The following is a 21,846-nucleotide window of genomic DNA, read 5'->3' as shown; positions in this document are numbered from 1 at the left end:
GAGACTGTCTTGTTGCACACAACTCAAATAGCCTAGCTTCCATATAGCTGAAACATGGTCTCCCTCAAATGAGCTCCTTCATTAGATGAGATGGGGAAAGACCACCACAGATGAGCAGGCAGACACTGCAGCAGCACCACTTTAATCAAAGCATTTACATAGGGGATGTTTTATGCGTGCCTAATTCATTCACACTGTTAAGTCATAAATCTACACAGCGGGATTTATAAGGTCCTCCTTCTCGCTATCTTCTCTGAGACGCTGAACACTGTTGGCCCATTGGGGCTGTAACTGAACACGTATTAACGTTTTCCTGTTTTAACTTGAGGGTTTTAATAAGGAGTTTTTTACCGGGGTTTTAGACCAAGGGCATATAAATATGTATGAGCATATGCCCAGGTGCTGATTGTGGATTGGTTAGACTGTGCTGTATGTTGGGCATCTGCAGCCTGTATTTTGGTTTACAGTAAATCTACCCTCCTCTATGTCCTGAATCTTCAACATTTACTGTGTTATGACTATAGTTTAAGATATTTAGGCCATTTCACACTGCAAGAAGTCATAATCAATCAATCACATTTTTTTGGGCCCTCTTTACATCACAAGTTGTCACAAACAGTTATCCAGCCTAAACCCAAAGTGCAAGCAAAGCAGTAGCGAGAGCGCAATGGCCAGGAAAAACTCCTTAGATGGAAGAAATCTAGAGAGGAACATGACAGAGTCAACAGCCTCTGTTCTTAGAACCAGGCTTAAAACAGTTCCTAATTCACCAGTAGGCAACACTGCTCAAATTACAAGGAAAATGACAGCATGTTTGCTACTTCTCTTACAAGTTTTCCTTCTGAGTTGTGGTTGTACTCTTCTCCAATGTGGTTATACAGTATGCCTGTGGTGATAACACTGGGACAGAGTTTGCTGGGAAGGGTTTGCCCATTATTTGTGTAACTCTTTATTTCCACCCTGTGCAGGTTCTCTGTGGTCTCACTGCTCACGGCTCTAAGACCTTCAGAGCATCTGAGGGCCCATGAAAGTCAAAAGTTAACCTGAGAGATTCTTAATTTTGCAACATTCCAACGTAATGCTCAAAGCCTCAGATATTCCATGCAAAGCTTGAACATCTTAAAAAACAGAAATCGAAGGAGTAAAACTAAAGCCTGTAAGACATACAGTATGATGTGAAATCTCAGTCATGAAACATCTGTGGCCTAGTTGTACTCTGTGAAGTTTGACTGCCGCTCAAAAGTTGTCAGCCCAAGGTTGTTTTGACCTCATTAAAGTCTAATCACTGAAGTACACAAATTATGATTCATTGGTTTGTGTGCGTGTGTGCGTGTTGTGTGTGTGGCAGAGTTAGTGTGAGTCCTAAGAATGTGTGGAAAAGGTCATACTGTTGAGATGAAAAATACATGAGGGAGTTTCCCCTCTCTCTACCCTGGTGATCTTCATGCTAACAATCTCCCTCCCCCCAGCACTGTACCAATAAAGTTATATAATTGTCATGACATTGAGATGGCAATAAACCTATCTTAAAAATATAATATGCTAGTATTGATAGATATAGATTTATCTCAGCTCCGCTTCACAGCTACACAGTGGGCACTGGGCAGTGTCTCTCTCACTGTCTCAGTGGGTCTCTCTTTACCCCTTGATGCAGAACATGTCGTTTTCTCTCCTTGCAGTATTCACATTGCCTGGATTAGATTTGCTAATTTGGTAAATTTCTCTGTTCACTGTTGTATGAAGCCATACATTTCAATACTCTGTATTCCCCTGTGACTGAGTGCTTGCCATGTGCCATTCATCAGTCATGTCACCACTCAGGTCTCAGATGACAAGTTGAGGAGATGACATCACTGTCACTCCTAATTACTGATGTACGCCAAAGGTTTTATGACTTTATGAATGTAGCTGCTCATTTGACTGAACAGATCAGCATAGGAACATTTGTCCACTGTTCTGAAATGTACAGTACAGTTGTTTTTTTTTAATGTCATTTCAATTTACACATGTTGAGGAATTTGCTTCCATTTTGAATAACAGTTCAATCATAGGCTTCGGGTTTGTGGTGTAGGACTAACTCTCAACAGTTGTCACTTCAGCACAGAGGACATAATAAATTAGACTCAAATCAGCCACCATAATGTCCTGGCAGACACTGAAAGCAAGAGCTCCTGGGAGCTATTACATTGAGTGATTTGATGATAACAAATCAAATTATATTTGGTGCAACGAATGAAAATAAAAAGTGGAGAGGGAAAGAACAGTATACACAGTCACAAACAGACAAATGCACAAAAACAAGGGCATGATCAGTTATTTTTCCCTTTTTCCATTGTGGTCCATTCCTTCGTCTGAACAGGGAAGTGGGGCACACCACGAACACACCCCCTGGGCTCCTCGAGGTCACCACATGTGGAGATTGCAAATGACATATACAGTATGTGTCATCAACAGCATATCAAGGAAACAACTGTCACATTCAGACATCTGATGGACCCTCCTACTACGGTGCATTCGGAAAGTTTTCAGAGCCCTTGACTTTTTCCACATTTTGTTACATTACAGCTTTATTCTAAAATGGATTAAATTGTTTTTTTTCCTTCATCAATACCCCATAATGACAAAGCAAAACAGGTTTTGAAATTTTTCTTAATTTACTAAAAATGAAAAACAGGAACATGGAGACTAGTCAGGATCGAGGGTCGAGGATCGAGGATCGAGCAAAGTACAAAGAGATCCTTGATGGAAACCTGCTCCAGAGCGCTCAGGTCCTCAGACTGGGGCGAAGGTTCACCTTACAATAGGACAATGACCCTAAGCACACAGCCAAGACAACGCAGGAGTGGCTTCGGGACAAATCTCTGAATGTCCTTGAGTGGCCCAGCCAGAGCCCGGATTTGAACCTGATCTAACATCTCTGGAGAGACCTGAAAATAGCTGTGCAGCAATGCTCCCCATCCAACCTGACAGAGCTTGAGGATCTGCAGAGAAGAATGGGAGAAACTCCCCAAATACAGTTGTACCAAGCTTGTAGTGTCATACCCAAGAAGACTCGAGGCTGTAATCACTGCCAAAGGTGCTTCAACAAAGTACTGAGTAAAGGGTCTGAATACTTATATAAATGTGATATTTCAGGTTATTTAAAATGTTTAATTTGCAACGTTTTCTAAAAACCTGTTTATGCTTTGTCATTATGGGGTATTGTGTGTAGATTGATGAAGGAAAAAAAACAATTTAATCCATTTAATAAGGCTGTAACGTAACAAAATGTGTAAAAAGTCAGTGTCAGAGTGTCAGACCACAACCTTAAATTTGGTTCTTCAAACAGCATACATTAACATAAGTTTCCATTTGAGTGGTTGACAACACCACATGAATATACACCGGTGTACCGGCAGATGACAGTGACAGCTCATCTTCTTCATAACAACAATGATCCACCCTCTCATCACTACCTACCTTCCCCTTGTCTTGTTTCTCTCAAGTCATGGCCTCTAACTCCAGTGGGACCTGTAAGGGTCCTGCTTACCTTGTCGTTCCTGGTCTCCAGGGCTGCTGTTGCTGTGTGAAGTCCTTAGCGACCCGGTCATGTGTCCTTTAAAGGGGGAGATCTGAGAGAGGAGAGATAAGCAACTCTGCTTCTGTCTGTGTGAATAAACAAATAAACATTGAGCACAGAGGATGAAAAGAAACATATACCTTTGAGGCTGGAGAACAAAGGAGAATGGTTTTCTTAGGCTTTGTGGTTTGTCCCTCTGGAAAGAGCATGATCTGCAGTAGATTTGATTCAATTTGATTTGATTTGTCACACAATAATACCTCTAACACACAGTGTCTTTGAGAAATGATTTTCAATGTAGACAGCAGGGAAAAAATAATACGTTTGTAAGAAACATTTCAAAGTGAGTAAAAGCATATATGATCTGCAGGTGGAATGGACCTCTCCACTTTTGCTGAGACTGAAGTATACTTTTGGTTCATCTCTTTCTAATCACTCTCTATACAGAGATATCGCTCAAATATACACCACACCTTCATACAGTCTTGTTGAGCTGAGGTTTAATTCTGTTTAAGATTGGGAGGTGACCCAATAATGAAAGTTTAATTCATCTTAATTTAATTACGGGTATACAGTACCAGTCAAAAGTTTGGACACACCTGCTCATTCAAGGGTTTTTCTTAATTTGTACTATTTTCTACTTTGTAGAATAATAGTGAAGACATCAAAACTATGAAATAACACATATGGAACCATTTAGTAACCCAAAAAGCATTAAACATATCAAAATATATTTTATATTTGAGATTCTTCAAAAGTAGCCAAAAATCGAAATCAAATCAAATTTTATTAGTCACATGCGCCAAATACAACAGGTGTAGACCTTACAGTGAAATGCTTAATTACAAGCCCCCAACCAACAATGCAGTTTAAAAAAATACGGATAAGAATAAGAAATAAAAGTAACAAGTAATTAAAGAGCAGCAGTAAAACAACAATAGTGAGACACTAAACAGGGGGTACCGGTACAGAGTCAATGTACGGGGGCACCGGTTAGTCGAGGTAATATGTACATGTGGGTAGACATATTAAAATGACTATGCATAGACGGTAACAACAGAGAGTAGCAGCAGTGTAAAAGAGGTGGAGGGCAATGCAAATATTCTGGGTAACCATTTGATTAGATGTCCAGGAGTCTTATGGCTTGGGGGTAGAAGCTGTTTAGAAGCCTCTTGGACCTAGACTTGGCTCTCCGGTACCACTTGCTGTGAGGTAGCAGAGAGAACAGTCTATGACTAGGGTGGCTGGAGTCTTTGACAATTTTTAGGGCCTTCCTCTGACACCGCCTGGTATAGAAGTCCTGGATGGCAGGAAGCTTGACCCCAGTGAAGTACTGGGCCGTTTGCACTACCCTCTGTAGTGCCTTGCGGTTGGAGGCCGAGCAGTTGCCATACCAGGCAGTGATGCAACCAGTCAAGATGCCCTCGATGGTGCAGCTGTAGAACCTTTTGAGGATCTGAGGACCCAAGCCAAATCTTTTCAGTCTCCTGAAGGGGAATAGGTTTTGTCGTGCCCTCTTCACGACTGTCTTGGTGTGCTTGGACCATGTTAGTTTGCTGATGATGTGAACACCAAGGAACTTGAAGCTCTCAACCTGCTCCACTGCAGCTCCGTCGATGAGAATGGGGGGCGTGCTCGGTCCTCTTTTTCCTGTAGTCCACAATCATCTCCTTTGTCTTGATCACGTTGAGGGAGAGGTTGTTGTCCTGGCACCACACGGACAGATTTCTGACCTCCTCCCTATAGGCTGTCTAGTCGTTGTCGGTGATCAAGCCTACCACTGTTGTGTCATCGGCAAAGCCACCCTTTGCCTTGATGACAGCTTTGCACACTCTTGGTATTCTCTCAACCAGCTTCATGAGGAATGCTTTTCCAACAGTCTTGAAGGAGTTCCCACATATGCTGAACACTTGTTGGCTGCTTTTTCTTCACTCTGCGGTCCAACTCATCCCAAACCATCTCAAATGGGTTGAGGTCGGGTGATTGTGGAGGCCAGGTCATCTGATGCAGCACTCCATCACTCTCCTTCTTGCTCGAATAGCCCTTACACAGCCTGGAGGTGTGTTTTGGGTCATTGTCATGTGGAAAAACAAATTATAGTCCCACTAAGCCCAAACCAGATGGGATGGCGTATCATTGCAGAATGTTATGGTAGCCATGCTGGTTAAGTGTGCCTTGAATAAAAAAAAAATCAGTAACAGTGTCAACAGCAAAGCACCCCCACACCATCACCCCTCCTCCATGTTTCACGGTGGGAACCACTCTGCGTCTCACAAAGACACGGCGGTTGGAACCAAAAATGTCACATTTGGACTTTCCACCGGTCTAATGTCCATTGCTCGTGTTTCTTGGCCCAAGCAAGTGTCTTCTTTTTATTGGTGTCCTTAAGTAATGGTTGCAGCAATTCGATCATGAAGGCCTGATTCATGCAGTCTCATGTGAACAGTTGATGTTGAGATGTGTCTGTTTCTTGAACTGTGAAGCATTTATTTGGACTGCAATCTGAGGTGCATTTAACTCTACTGAACTTATCCTCTGCAGCAGAGGTAACTCTGGGTCTTCCTTTCCTGTGGTGGTCCTCATGAGAGCCAGTTTCATCATAGCGCTTGATGGTTTTTGTGACTGCACTTAAATAAACTTTCAAAGTTCTTGAAATGTTCTTTTTTAACTGACCTTCATGTCTTAAAGTAATGGATTGTCATTTCTCTTTACTTATTTCAGCTGTTGTTGCCATAATATGTGTAACCCTCTCACCAGGCTCGAATATGACTCTCACAATATTAACTTATGCAGAGTATCTCAGCAGCATGGGATGTTAGGTAAGAAGGACATCTCCAATAAGAATTCCTATTGTAAACTATCTAGGGTTATGACAATAGGGTATTAACTTCAGATTAAATGATTATAGGTTTCTGTTATTGAATCCGGATGGACCATCCCATGCATTAAATTAAATTGAGACAATCAATGACTCCACCAACTCAATATACATAATGTTCCATATGTGTATTAAAACATTTTCAAACATAAATACATTTTCAGACACAACAAAAGAAATAGAAAATAATAAACCCCAATGAGTCCAAATTATTTCAAGTTCGCTTAAATAAACCATTGGCGCGTGTTGGAGCTCAAAAAAAATGATGACACCCAAAAATATCCTGAAGCACTTCACGTTGTGGTTACTCACTGCTTGGTAGATATTCCCTCAGCGAAGTATGGCAGTTCCATGCAGGTTTCCTCACAAAGTCCAAGGCAAGCACAGCTACCCATGCAGACAGTACTCCTTAGCCGTAACCGATATCCCATGGGAACACGAACTCGTTAAGCTCCCCAAGCAATTATCTCCCAGTGTCACACGATGCTAGGCTAACCTCAATGCTGACAAATACCTCCACGACGAGACGGTAGCTTCAGTCTGTACTAAGTTTTAACAAAATTATAACAACTCTTTTATAAAATAAAACATGTATTTCCCTTCATATCCTAGTAGGTATGGGTTTTGTTCTAGTTCTGTCGTCTTCTTTTATAATTTCTTTACCAACCGTCCTAAGGTAAAAACGTCCATTCTTTTCATCAACCTCTTTTTCCCTCCATCAACGTCCTTTTTCCAGACCTCCCGTTAACCAGGTCAACTCCCATTGGCCACAACTTAACGAGCGACCTTATTGGTCAAAACTTACAATTCAAAGTAAAACAAACTATTCACTTATCTTTTAAATATATAACCAATTAATTATAACAAATAAACTCAATACCTGATTCAATCAAGGGTATTACATATGGACTTAGTCTTTTACCAAATATGGCTATCTTCTGTATATCACCCCTACCTTGTCACAACACAACTGATTGGCTCACATTAAGAAGGAAAGAAATTCCACGAATTAACTTTTAACAAGGCACACCTGTTAATTGAAATGCATTCCAGGTGGCTACCTCATGAAGCTGGTTGAGAGAATGCCAAGAGTGTGGAAAGCTGTCATCAAGGCAAAGGGTAGCTACTTTGAAGAATCTCAAATATAAAATATATTTTGATTTGTTTAACACTTTTTTGGTTAATAAATTATTCCATATGTGTTATTTCATAGTTTTGATGTCTTCACTATTATTCTACAAAACGTTGTTTTTTCTGGTTCCAATTTTTTTTGTTGAGTTTTTGTCTTTGTTAGTTGGTCTGATATACAGTACCAGTCAAAAGTTTGGACACACCTACTCATTCCAGGGTTTTTCTTTATTTTACTATTGTTCTACAACGTAGAAAATAGGAAAATAAAGAAAAACCCTGGAATGATATACTGGTACTGTATATCAGACCAACTAACAAAGACAAAAACTCCCCAAAAAATGTGGAACCAGACAAAACAACAATAGACAGAGACTAAAAACCAAACAAAGTTAAAGCAACAAAAACCAGATGGAAACTGCAACCCTGACACCTCAAGACAGACAGACACAACACAACAGCACCAGACAGTTTGAGTTTGAGACACAAGCCTTGTCCACGTGAGCTGCAGATGTTTCCCTTGTCACCCCTGGAGTTATTGTTCTTGGTCTCCTCTGACTTTGTCTTGGGATGAGATGCAGATGGGATCATTATTACGGAATGCCTCTGGAAGCCGCTATTAAAATTCACTCTGAGATAAGGCTTGTTAAACTCTCATTAAATTCCACTCTGAGATAATGCATGTTAAACTCCCATTATGTTTTGATTAGAAGGCACAGAGCCCGGCGCCATGGTGATTGTGTTTTTAATCCGATTTTTCCTCACTGCGGAGCAAATAGGAAATGACAAGAGGGGAGAAGCAACAAAGCAAAACAAGCTGAGCAAGCAGCAACATTCCATTTAACCCAAAGGACAGAATGGAATTTCTGTTTCGCGTTTGACATAATGAAAGTATATGAGAATGGATCCGAAATGGGATTGCTTTCCAAAGTGTTATATTGCTACGTGGGTATTGGATCTTGATTAATTATTTAATGGAATAGGAATGAATGGACTGAGAAAATGTGAATTCTGTCAACGTTAATATTTTTTTCCTAGCCATGTACAACTCATAAAGTGACACTGAATATTGTTATTTTTTCATAAACCAGTGATCCATTTAAAAACAGACTGCAGTAGCAAGCTCCCCAACATTACATAAAAACCTCATTATACTTCCTATGCCCTAACTGGCACACCACATTTACCTCATACATAGTGGAAGAATGTTATTCTACAGCAACCACCATTAGCCCATCACATGGTTACGTCAGAGGGGGTTTACTCTGTGGTATAAGTGTTGGCACAGCAAGGTCACCTTGTCATTTTAAACTATCCTTTTTACTCCACTCTCACTAAAGGTTGTAATGCTATGGACCCTCTAAAATTCTTTATTCAGTGTGAACAAAAGCATGTGATACAATGTGAACTAAAGCACCTTCACTCCACTGTATTTAAAAAATAAAAAATTGGGGGGCCATCCACCACCCTCTTCGGAGGACAAAAATAAACGTTGTTTTTACAGCTTTTTCTTTTGTTGTTACATGTACAGTACATTCTACACATGTTTTACAGACATGGAATTTCACTATTATTATTTACAGCAGTTACATAGCAAGAATAAAGTAACTTGATATTTTGATATACAAAGATAGATTGTACTTATACATTATAAATCTTCTTTTCAGTCATAACTATTATAGAACATGAGCTTTTAAACCCACCTCTCAAGTCTCAGTCCATCCCACCCATCTCTGCAAACCTCCCTCTATGATTTCCATGTGAGATATATTTTTTAACTGTGCTTAGATTTTTCACATACATTCTGCACCTGTCTAATCGCATAGTGTCTACAGATTGTAAGTTAAGGAAATAATTTTATAAAAAGTATTTGTAATGGCATATTTTCTCTATTCCATCCAATAAATATGCCCACTGCCCTGGCGAGAGAGGTGCTATTTCAAAGACACACTCACAACAGGCTTTACTGCACGTCCATAGAGATGATGGCAGTGTGGCACTTCGGATTGCAAGTTTACAAACAAAAGGATGCTTCTTTGTTCAAGCATATAACACTTACAGACTTTCTAATATAAAATATGAGGAAACGCAAATGTTTCTTATAATTCCTCTAATTCTAATAACTTATAAGTGCAATAAATGAAGTACAATAAATGAAGGCTATTGTATGCAGTCAATTCAAGATATCATGAGAGTTAGTGCGGTCAAAAAACTCTACCGCTCCCCGTCTAACCAAGACTCCTCCTCGTAGGCCTGACTTCCTCCCTCAAATAACCCTTCCTCCTCCCGTAGCCACCGCACCGGCCGCAAGGGAGGTATTCATCTCCAATAATGGCTTCACACTAATACTTTGACTAATAATGCTCTGGTTATTCTATACAAATACAAATTGGCTATTTGGCTCTAACAGTATTATTATATTGTTGATTGACTATGTTTTTCCAAATCTCCCAACAGTGCTATTTCTAGGTTTAATTTTAGATAAATGTTGTGATTTTTCAGCAATTCCTGAACCTGTGACCAGAAACAAGCTGCATCGGGGCAATACCAAAATAAGTGATCTAATGATTCTATCTCTTCGTAGCAAAATCTGCAGAGCTGAGATAGTTGTATGTCCTATATATACAGCGCATTTGGAAAGTATTCAAACCCCTTGACTTTTTTCACATTTTGCTGCGTTGCCTTATTCTAAAATGTATGAAATTGTTTTTTTCCCTCATCGATCTACACACAATGCTCCATAATGACAAAGCAAAAACTGGTTTTTCAATTTTTTTGCAAAATGTATAAAATAAAAAAACAGAAATATCACATTTACATAATTATTCAGACTCTTTTCTCTGTACTTTGTTGAACACCTTTGGAAGCAATTACAGCCTCAAGTCTTCTTGGGTATGACGCTACAAGCTTGGCACACCTGTATTTGGGGAGATTCTCCCATTCCTCTCTGCAGATCCTCTCAAGCTTTTTTACCCCAATTGGTAGTGTCTACTGTCTTGTCTCATCGCTGCAACTCCTGTACAGACTCAGGAGAGGCGAAGGTCGAGAGCCATGCATCCTCCGAAACCCAACCTAGCCACACTGCTTCTTGACACAACACACATCCAACCCAGAAGCCAGCCACACCAATGTGCAGAGGAAACACCATACACCTGGCAATCTGGTCAACGTGCACTACGCCCAGCCCACCACAGGAGTCGCTAGTGCACGATGAGACAAAGATATCCCTGCTGGCCAAACCCTCCCTAACCCGACACAGGGCCAATTGTGCACTGCCCCATGGGCCTCCCAGTCGCAGCTGGCTGTGGCAGAGCCTGGGCTTGAACCCAGAATCTCTGGTGGCACAGCTAGCACTGCGATGCAGTGCCTGCACCACCCAGGAGGCCTCTCCAGAGATGTTCGTTCGGGTTCAAGTCCAGTCTCTGGCTGGGCCACTCAAGGACATTCAGAGACTTGTCACGAAGTCACTCCTGCGTTGTCTTGGCTGTGTGCTTAGGGTCGTTGTCCTGTTGGAAGGTGAAACCTCGCCCCAGTCTGAGATCCTGAGCGCTCTGGAACAGGTTTTCATCAAGGATCTCTCTGATTGGTGGAGTACTGCAGAGATGGTTGTCCTTCTGGAAGGTTCTCCCATCTCCACAGCTCTATCAGAGTGACCATCAGGTTCTTGGTCACTTCACTGACCAAGGCCCTTCTCCCCGATGCTCAGTTTGGCCGGGCGGCCAGCTCTAGGAAGAGTCTTGGTGGTTCCAAACTTCTTCCATTTAAGAATGATGGAGGCCACTGTGTTATTGGGGACCTTCAATGCTGCAGAAATGTTTTGGTACCCTTCCCCTGTGCCTCGACACAATCCTGTCTCGGAGCTCTACAGACAATTCCTTGGACCTCATGGTTTGGCTTTTGTTCTGACATGCACTGTGTTACCTTATATAGACAGGTGTGTGCCTTTCCAAATCATGTCCAATCAATTAAATTTACCACAGGTGATGCACCTAAGCACAATTTTGAGTCTCATAGCAAAGGGTCTGAATACTTACAGTATGTAAAAAAGGTATTTATGTTTTTCATTTTTAATACATTTGCAAACATTTCTAAAAACCTGTTTTCACTTTGTCATTATGGGGCATTGTGTGTAGATTGCTGAGGATTTCATAACAAATCTATTTTAGTATAAGGCTGTAGCTTAGCAAAATGTGGAAAAAGTCTAGGGATCTGAATATTTTCCGAAGTCACCGTATCCGTAACATTCTGTTTGTTCCAAGAATTTTGTATAATAATTTAAATTGAAAAAATCTTAGTTTTGAATCAAGCGCTGTTTTGCATATCAGTTCATTAACCATGTGCCACGGAATCAGCACATCGAAAATCTCTTCCCAACTATTTTGCAACCTGTGCGGTGCTGCGGTCAACATTTTGGTCCACAAGTAAAACATATATATATTTTTTCAAATTACAATTTTTTGGTGCACATTTTGGTCTTTAGTGAAGGGCAAACAAGCACTCCACTGTTAACAGAAAGCATGTTGTGTGGTGGTGTGTATTGACATATGGGGCAGTATTTGTCATCTGTGTGGACTAAAAGCATGCAACGGGCGTGTAACAGTGATAGATAGCTGACCTGTTTGGTTCCATTAGCCAATTAAACGTTTTATAACAACATGCTATGGAAACAGCTGGGGGACATTTGACACATCATAGTCAGCAAGACACTAGATGATGGGGGCTTGTGATAAATAAAATCATACAGAATATACACGTATCTGACTCGGGGAGGGCAGAGGGTAGTGAGATGGATCAATTAGGCCATTAAAAAAGGCCAGGCGGAGGCTGTGGCATCTGTAGAAACTGACGTGCATCCCAAAAGGCACCCTATTCCCTACATCAGGGTTCCCCAATTGGTGGCCCACGGGCAGAATTTGGTATAAAAACAACTATGACGTAGACCGTAAAACACCAGCAGATCAGCTCAAAGTGATTTTAATTGAGGAAATCTGTTCCAAAGTGATATATGTGATCATGTAGCCTACAAATGTAGGCAGGGTTTGAAATGATCATGTTTTATTCAAATATTATATCTGTTTCGGCTTCTTGCAGTCAATTTGTATTTATGTACCAGCCCCCTGACCATCCACTCAAGAAAAGAATCGGCATGCGCCAGAATCTAGTTGATGATCCCTGCCCTACTGTACATAGTACACTTTTAACCCAGATGGGGTCATAAGTAGTGCACTTATAGGGAATATGGTACCAATTAGGTCTCACAGCCTGAGATACAAGTTTATGTTGTTATATCTCTCACCTGTTGGTACAGTTGAGCATTAGGAACAAGCATCATCTCAAAAATATCTAATGAGTTCAAACGCAATATATCCCAACCTAATAAGCAGACAGCTTCAGTATTGTTGCGTCTTACCTAATGCAGTGAGATTTCAGCTATGTGGGTCTGGTTTCAAAAAGCTTGGGCATACCTAAGAATAGTAGCATTGTGTATCTGTGTACTCTTGTTTGCGTGGACATACAATAACCAGTAGGTTTGTATGCGTGAGCAATAGTTCTGTGTTTGTGTGCGTAGGACTGTGTTTATCTACAGATGGTCGGGTGTTTTAAGCTTGGCTGAGAGGAGCTCAGAGGAGCCAACAGCTGTCCAGGAGCCTCCTGCTGTTTCTTCCCTATGATTTATCATTGCCACCATCTACCGAGAGGAAAACAACCTACAATGTGATGGCTCTTGTTCATCTAATGTGCCTCAGTGGAGAGCCTGCTTGGTTCACTCTGTACACTGTATTTCTGCATCACAAATGGCATCCTATTTGAAAGAGAGTGACTCTCCATTTGGGCTGATCTGTCACCCACTTCCTCTTCCCCGGTAAGAGGGGAATGAGGCAACCTCAGAGTTACACACAAGGGAACTGTAGTGCCATACACACGCACAACCGACAGGAAATAGATGTGGGAAGGATCTGTAATACAGGAAAATAAGAGCAATGAATATATGCATTGTATCAACAGGATAAGCAAATGGATCCAGAATAGAATAGAATGGACTAATACCAACAGTAGCACAGCTGGAGCAATAATAACACTCATAATATAATAACACAATTACAAATGCAAACAACTATCAGCAACTGCAACCAGTAACAGTAAACACACAAAGTTACAACAATAACAACAACAACAACTCACATCAGCACACACCTCAACCCACAAGTCCACTCAGAGAAGTGGAGAAGGAAGGAGACACTGGCCTGCACAGTCAGAAGAGCTGTCAGGTGTCCTGCCTCTAACAATGTGCCCCTTAGCAACCAATCAGGGCCCACTTCACACAGGTCAGGGACAGTTTGAGAGACCGGTTTATGGTGCCCCTAGACTCTCAGGCACCGCTCCTGGGGAATGGGGAGTGGAGTGTGCAGCTTGAAAGGATTCTGAGGTGCTGATAACCGCCTCGGCAGGGAATTTGTAGCACTATTCCCTATAGTGTACTACTAGTCTTTCACTTGCAAGGCTGCGGGGGAAACCGGGCACCAGAACGAATCAGTTGGAAGGGCTTTTGATTTCCATAGGTGGGCACGTTTTCTCACGGAACCCCCTATGTGTGCCCACGCTTGCATGTTCACATTGTTTTTAATGGATGTAATAGTAAAGACCATAGGCAGCTGGTGAGTTTCAAGTTTGGGGAAGCTTACAATTTACCCTACCATTTTTACTAATCTGCGTGCCAGTTATGATTATTTTGAAATGCATATTTTTGGCAGAACAGTTTCATTTCAATAATAATGTTTTTGTTTCTCAAAATCATTGCCACATGGTTAATCATAAAAATCTGAAGTAAAATGATAAAAAGCTCAAAGTTAAAATTTGACTATAGCGAGAGCACTAGCCTCTGTCATAAAGTATGGACTCAATTATACCCTATACCAGGGCTGTCCAACCCTCTTCCTGGAGATCTACCATCCTGTGGATTTTCAGTCCAACCCTCTTCCTGGAGATCTACCATCCTGTGGATTTTCAGTCCAACCCTCTTCCTGGAGATCTACCATCCTGTGGATTTTCAGTCCAACCCTAATTTAACACACCTGATTCTACTAATTAGCTGTTCAACATGACCTTAACTAGCTGAATCAGATATGTTAAATTAGGTTTGGACTGAAAACCTACAGAACAGTAGATCTCCAGGAAAAGGGTTGGGCAGCCCTGCACTATACAGATGCAGTAGGCCTATAACTTCCATGTTCAACTATAGTAAGTAAAAGCCGGCAATACAATCAGTAGAATATATTCTGAAAATATCCTGATGAAAATGTTTCTTTCAGTCACATTCACCTCTCTGGGAGGCCTGTATGCCTCCCTTTCTACACTATATATACAAAAGTATGTGGACAACCCTTCAAATTCAGGGATTTGGCTATTTAAGCCACAGCCGTTGCTGGCAGGTGTACAAAATTGAGCACACCGCCATGCAATCTCCATAGACAAACATTGGCAGTAGAAAGGCCTTACTGAAGAGTTAAGTGACTTTCAATGTGGCGATGTCATAGGATGCCACCTTTCAAACAAGTAATCTCGTAAAATTTCTGCCCTGCTAGAGCTGCCTCAGTCAACTGTAAGGGCTGTTATTGTGAAGTGGAAACGTCTAGGAGCAACAACGGCTCAGCCGCGTAGTGGTAGGCCACACAAGCTCACAGAATGGGATTTCCCAGTGCATCTGTCCTCAGTTGCAACACTCTAAAGAATTACAAACTGCCTCTGGAAGCAACGTCAGCACAATAACTGTTTGTCGAAAGCTTAATGAAATGGGATTCCATGGCCGAGCAGCCGAACACAAGCCTAACTTTTGGTCATATAGTGTATCTGTCTTGAATTCTTGAGCTATTGCTAGTGAAGCGCAGCATTGTATCAAATCGTCACTTGGTCCAGCCCGAAGCTGTTGCTAGAGTACTTGCAAACACGCTTGTGATTTGAAACAATCCACAGCAAAAAAAAAGCTAATGATCCTCTGTGGCTAGGTCATGCTCCCTGGTGAAGTATTTTGAATGATTTTGTTTAGACAGGAGTAATTATATAATGTTTGCGAAACATTTACTTTAGGGCATTCCAGCATCCACCCGCCAACTTTCCTTTCCAATTTACAAGAGGCTGAAACCAGAGATCTGTATATATTAATAAGATGCTCATGTCTCTGCCCTAACAATGGGAGTTGTTGTCCCAAAGGCAGGAAGGCAGGCGACAAGCTTAGGTCTGCATATTATTCCCATAGAAATGAATGGGGCTTATACTGGGCAGATTTTGGCAAGTGTGAGCCCTCTCGTATCGCCTCTTCCTCTCTGCTGTAACTATATCACCGGATAAAGCATCAGAGTGAGCAAAACAGGAATAGTATGACATGCCATACTCTTTTGGTCCAGACAGCATCAGATACATGGTCTACACGTACTGAGACAGGGGGCGCTGTTTCGCTCACGCTTTAACTGAGATTGATGCGTATTTCTGTTGGCGTACGTCTCCGTGAAATTAATGGTCAATATTTCAATATTTTATTTGGACGGGCAAGGAGGTACGGAAGGCTGGCCAGGCCCCCTAAGGCCCCTAAGGCCCCCTTGCTGCGAGGCCAGATGGTATTCCAGGGCGCATTCTCAGAGCATGTACAGACCAGCTAACATGCATCTTCAAGGTCATGTTCAACCTCTCCTTGTCCCAGTCTGTAATCCCCACATGTTTCAAGCTGACCACCATCATTCCTGTTCCCAATAACTCAAAGGCTACCTGCCACAATAACTACCGCCCTGTAGCACTCACATCTATAATCATGAAGTGCATTGAAAGGCTGTTCATGGCACACATACTGTAAACTACATCATCCCAGACACCCTACACCCACTCCAATTTGCATACCGCCCCAACAGATCTACAGACAATGTAATCTCAATTGCACTCAACACTGCCTACTCCAACCTGGACAAAAGGAATACCAATGTGATAATGCTGTTCAGCTCAGCGTTCAACACCAAAGTGGCCTCCAAGCTCGGGACCCTGGGACTGAGCGCCTCCCTCTGCAACTGGATCCTGGACTACCTGACAGGCTGACCCTAGGAGGTGAGAGTAGGCAACAGCACCTCTGCCACACCACTCTGACCCTCAACACGTGGGCCCCCCAGGGGTGTGTGCTTAGCCCCCTGCTGTACTCCCTGTTTATCCATGACTGTGTGGCCATGCACAACTCCATCTCCATCATCAAGTTTGCTGACTACATGACGGTAGTAGGCCTGATCAACAACGCCGATGAGACAGCCTACAGGGAGGTCAGAGACCTGGCAGTGTGGTGCCAGGACAACAACCTCTCCATCAGCATCAGCAAGACCGAGGAGCTGATCGTGGACTACAGGAAAGGGGGGAGGGCCGCAATGTAGAGGGCCAAGAGTTTCAAGTTCCTCTGTGTCCACATCGCTGAGGACTTAACAGGGCCCTCTCATACCAGAACAGTTGGTAAAAAGGTACGGCAGTGTCTCTTCTCCTTCAGGATGCTGTAATGGCCCCTCAGATCCTTAAGAACCTTCACAGCTGCACCATCAAGAGCATCCTGACAAGTTGTATCACCGTCTGGTATGGCAACTGCCGGAAGGCTCTACAGAGGGTGGTGCGGACTGCCCACCGCATCACTGGGGGTGAGCTTCCAGCCATCCAAGACGCACTGTACATGTCAGGCGACGTCTGATAAAGGCCCGAAAGATTGTTGAAGACTCCAGCCACCCGAGCCATGGACTGTTCCCCATGCACCCGTCTGGCAGGCGGTACCGGTTCATCAAGGCCCCGACCAACAGACTTCTAAACAGCTTCTATCCTCCGGCCATAATAATGTTAAATGGCTAACAACTACTGCTCTCCCTCTCTACCCCCCTCTAACACAATCCATGTCTCAATTGTCTCAAGGCTTAAAAATCCTCCCCTTCATCTACACTGATTGAAGTGGATTTAACAAGTGACATCAATAAATCCAATCAAATGTATTTATATAGCCCTTCTTACATCAGTTGATATCTCAAAGTGCTGTACAGAAACCCAGCCTAAAACCCCAAACAGCAAGCAATGCAGGTGTAGAAGCAAGGGATCATAGCTTTCACTTGTATTCACTTGGTCAGTTTACGTCATGAAAAGAGCCTGTTCCTAATGTTTTGTACACTCAGTGTATATTACCATAAGTATGTATATATTCCTGCTACCAGACACTTTTCAGGCCAGTTTACACTGCTATATTGTTTACTATTATTATTAATCCTGCTACCAGTCACTTTCTCCTAATCCCTGCCTACATTTACATATCAACTACTCCAGTATTCCTGCACACTGTAAATTCGGTACTGGCACTGACCATGTATATAGCTTACACTCTCCTGTTTTTTTTCTTCTTCCTTTATAATTTCTAATTTTTCATGTTTTTTGTTGTTGCTTTTGTTGTGACAAATACAACTTGAAACTACTTTTGACCAGGACCCATAGGGGGCTTGGTCAAAAGAAATGCACTATATGGAATAGGGTGCCATCTGGGATGCATCCTTAAAGTGTCTCAGTGGAGACTGGTTGGTTGTCTCTGTAAGGAGCCTGGCCTGCACTGTGTAGGCCTATGGGGCGCCTGGAGAAAAGATCTGGCTCTCATCAGCTGCAAGAGAGAGTGTCATGTTCTCCTCAGTCTTGGTCAGGACCCAGGAGAGATTGGCCACTCGTCTAATTGGTGGTGATTAATACCTTTTCCTGCTGATCACAGCACTTAGGTCAACAAAACAGATATACATAATGAGACAAGGGAGAGGACTACACCCCCACTGATTTAACACTGTCAGAAACATGCACACATACACAAACATGCATGAATAGATGCACGGATGCATATTATACACACGGATGCATATTATACACACACGTATGCAAGCAAGCACACACACATACTTTGTTTTTTCACTGAGTAGGCCTACTCACTGATCAGTGATTGATGCTTTTATGTAACGCTCTGTACAGGAGGGAAGCAGCTGGGACTCTGACCAACCCCACACCAGACAGGCAGCATCCTATACTACTACTATTCTGTCATCTTTGATCAACCTCTCTGAGTTGGGCATCTCCGGCGCGGCCCACGCTTGGATTGCGTCCTACCTGACAGGTCGCTCCTACCAGGTGGCGTGGCGAGAATCTGTCTCCGCACCATGCGCTCTCACCACTGGTGTCCCCCAGGGCTCTGTTCTAGTGTCCCCCAGGGCTCTGTCCCTCTCCTATTCTCGCTATACACCAAGTCACTTGGCTCTGTCATATCCTCACATGGTCTCTCCTATCATTGCTATGCAGACGACACACAATTAATCTTCTCCTTTCCCCCTTCTGATAACCAGGCGGCGAATCGCATCTCTGCATGTCTGTCAGACATATCAGTGTGGATGACGGATCACCACCTCAAGCTGAACCTCGGCAAGACGGAGCTGCTCTTCCTCCCGGGGAAGGACTGCCCGTTCCATGATCTCGCCATCACGGTTGACAACTCCCTTGTGTCCTCCTCCCAGAGTGCTAAGAACCTTGGCGTGATCCTGGACAACACCCTGTGAATGCACCAATTTGTAAGTCGCTCTGGATAAGAGCGTCTGCTAAATGACTTAAATGTACATGTAAAATGTAAATCTTTCTCTGTTTATCTAACACTCTTAATGTCTCTCTTTCTCAGTCGCACTCTCACCTCTGCACCTCTCTCTCCCCCTCTGTCCTTTTCACATGCCTGCCTCACACAAGGACCTCTTCAGACCCCCAGATGGTGACTCAACTCCCAAGACGAAAGAGGGAAACAGAGGGAGGTGGACCGATAAAAGCAGGAAAGGGCGGAAGAAATGAAAGGGACTGAAGTAAAGAGAGGGAGAGAGAGATACAATCAGTCCATGAGTCCTTGGTGAGCATCTCAAATACACCAGGGGAGAGAAAACGCTAAGCATTCCCGAGACAGTAACTACCAGTTTACCAGAGTCATTTAAAATGATGAAGCAGAAAGGAACATTGCTAACCAGCCTTGAAACACCAGCAGAGCCTCTGTGGCTGTTCAGGACTGTGAGGGTAACACTCTGTTCTATTTCACAGAGAGAGAGAGAATGTCTGAACTCCCTCTCACGGCAGGAGATCGGCCAGTTAAAGAATGATTGGGAAAGAATGGGGTGCTACAGTGGGAAGCAAAGGAGAGAGGGGTGGAACATAACTCACACGGAAGAACAATGGAGGAAGAGAAGAATATGAAAAAAACACCAGACTCCCTTTTATGAAAAGTTTAATTTAATTGGGTAATCTTCACAGAATCCAGGTATTTGTTCTCCACATGGCGACTGCGGTATTAATGAAACGCAGACAGCTGAGTGAATTAGTGTGTGGTGCTGATAATGAATGATGAGGGAGAGTCCTGCTGCCATGTCTGAATGATTTCTGCAGAGGACTGAGATCCCATCTACTTCTCTATGTGACAGAGAGGGAGAGGGATCTGTTAGAAAGGACTAAAATAGCATCTTAATGCTTTACCAATAAAGCTATAATTACGTGTGGGAGTTATGATAATTGTAGCCATGGTAAATGTAATTAACAGCAGAACTATACTGAGCTGTTGGTGTGGCATCACAGTAATTAATAGGTTTACACTTCCTGCTATCAAATAACAGTGTAGTACATTACACCAAAGAAGATAATGTTCAAATGAGAAACTTGGGATCAGCGGATCGAGCACAGCGATGTCACGTCCTGACCATAGTAAGATGTGATTTTCTATGGTAAAGTAGGTCAGGGCGTGATAGGGGGTGTTTTGTGTTTTTCTATGTTTTCTATTTCTATGTTTAAGTTCTAGTTTTTCTATTTCTGTGTTTTTTGGGTTGATCTCCAATTGGAGGCAGCTGGTCCTCGTTACCTCTGATTGGAGATCATATTTAAGTAGGGGTTTTTCATCCTGCGTTTTGTGGGTGATTATATTTTGAGTAGTGTTTGTTTCTCTCTGCGTCACGGTTTGTTGTTTTGTAAATTCAGTTATTTATGTTTTGCAAAGTTTCACGGATTTAATAAAATGTGGAACTACAACCACGCCGCACTTTGGTCCGATCATTTCGACAGCCGTGACAAGCGAGTTATTCCTAAATTAAGGTATAATAAAGTAATTTCACTGCCGTGTGATGACTTCACCCTGGCCAGAGAAAAACACATAAGTAAGCGCTTTGGGGTCCCATTCACAATCATTACTAAACTATTTAATCAGACTTCATCTAATGTTGAGGGTGCCCCATTTGTCTCCTCTGCAGGCAAATCAATAGCCAATACAGAGCAGGGCTCTTAAACGTGGTTAGGTCAGAGATGAAGCAGGGTTGTCATCTAAATGAGGACCTTCAAATGATTTATTTGTTCTGGAGCTACCTTGACCAGCCTTAGTTTTACACCTTAAACATCTCATGAGTTACCCTAGTTCAGTTCTCTACATGTTTTCATTGGATAAGAGAAGTTTAGTGGAAGAGTAAAGCTCACACTAACACTTTAGTCCATTGCAAATGCTTGGCACTTACACCAGCACTGCTCTAAAGATGTATTTTCATGCAGTTTGTGGCCCAACTTTCAAGCAGCCATCAACAGGTTAATTTCAGTAAAAACTAAAAAAGTAGATGACCTGGTTATGATCTTTTGCCTGTCCACGACCATTCCTGCCCCATGGATACTAATAAATATCAGAGACTCAAACCATCTGCCTCCCGTGTCTGCATCTGGGTCTCGCCCTGTGTCCTTATTAAACTGGGTATACTTGAACCAGTCAGTAAAGATATAAAGGAGTTGAAGGCAAGCCTCGAAATGAGTGATGAGAAAGCTGCGACAATGGAGAAAGAAACAAACAAGCTAAAAGATAGTCAATACTATTGAAACGGACATTAAAGAGCTTAAAAAGGAGAACATGTATCTGAGAGAAGTCTTACTTGAAATACATACTAGTTCTATGTGGGAAAATCTGGTACTTACTGTTATCAAATGAGGGTGAAGATACTGAAAGTGTGGTGAAGTAATTATTTCTTAAAGCGCTACAGATCTCAGCCGATACTGTCGACAAACTCGACCATGTACACCGTTTCGGGCAGAGAGGACAGAGATATGAGCGCCCAATCGTTGCCAAATTTGCATTCTTTAAGATGAAAAATAATGGTTAAAAGCCTGGGCAAAAGACTCACTGGCATGAAAATAGGCATGAATGATCAGTTCCTGAAGAAAATTGCAGAATGGTGCAAAGTTCTGTACCCACTCT

The sequence above is a fragment of the Salmo salar genome, chromosome 22 (genome assembly GCF_965601325.2).
Source record: "Salmo salar chromosome 22, fSalSal1, whole genome shotgun sequence".
Classification (NCBI taxonomy): domain Eukaryota; kingdom Metazoa; phylum Chordata; class Actinopteri; order Salmoniformes; family Salmonidae; genus Salmo; species Salmo salar.
This window is presented reverse-complemented; position numbering follows the sequence as displayed.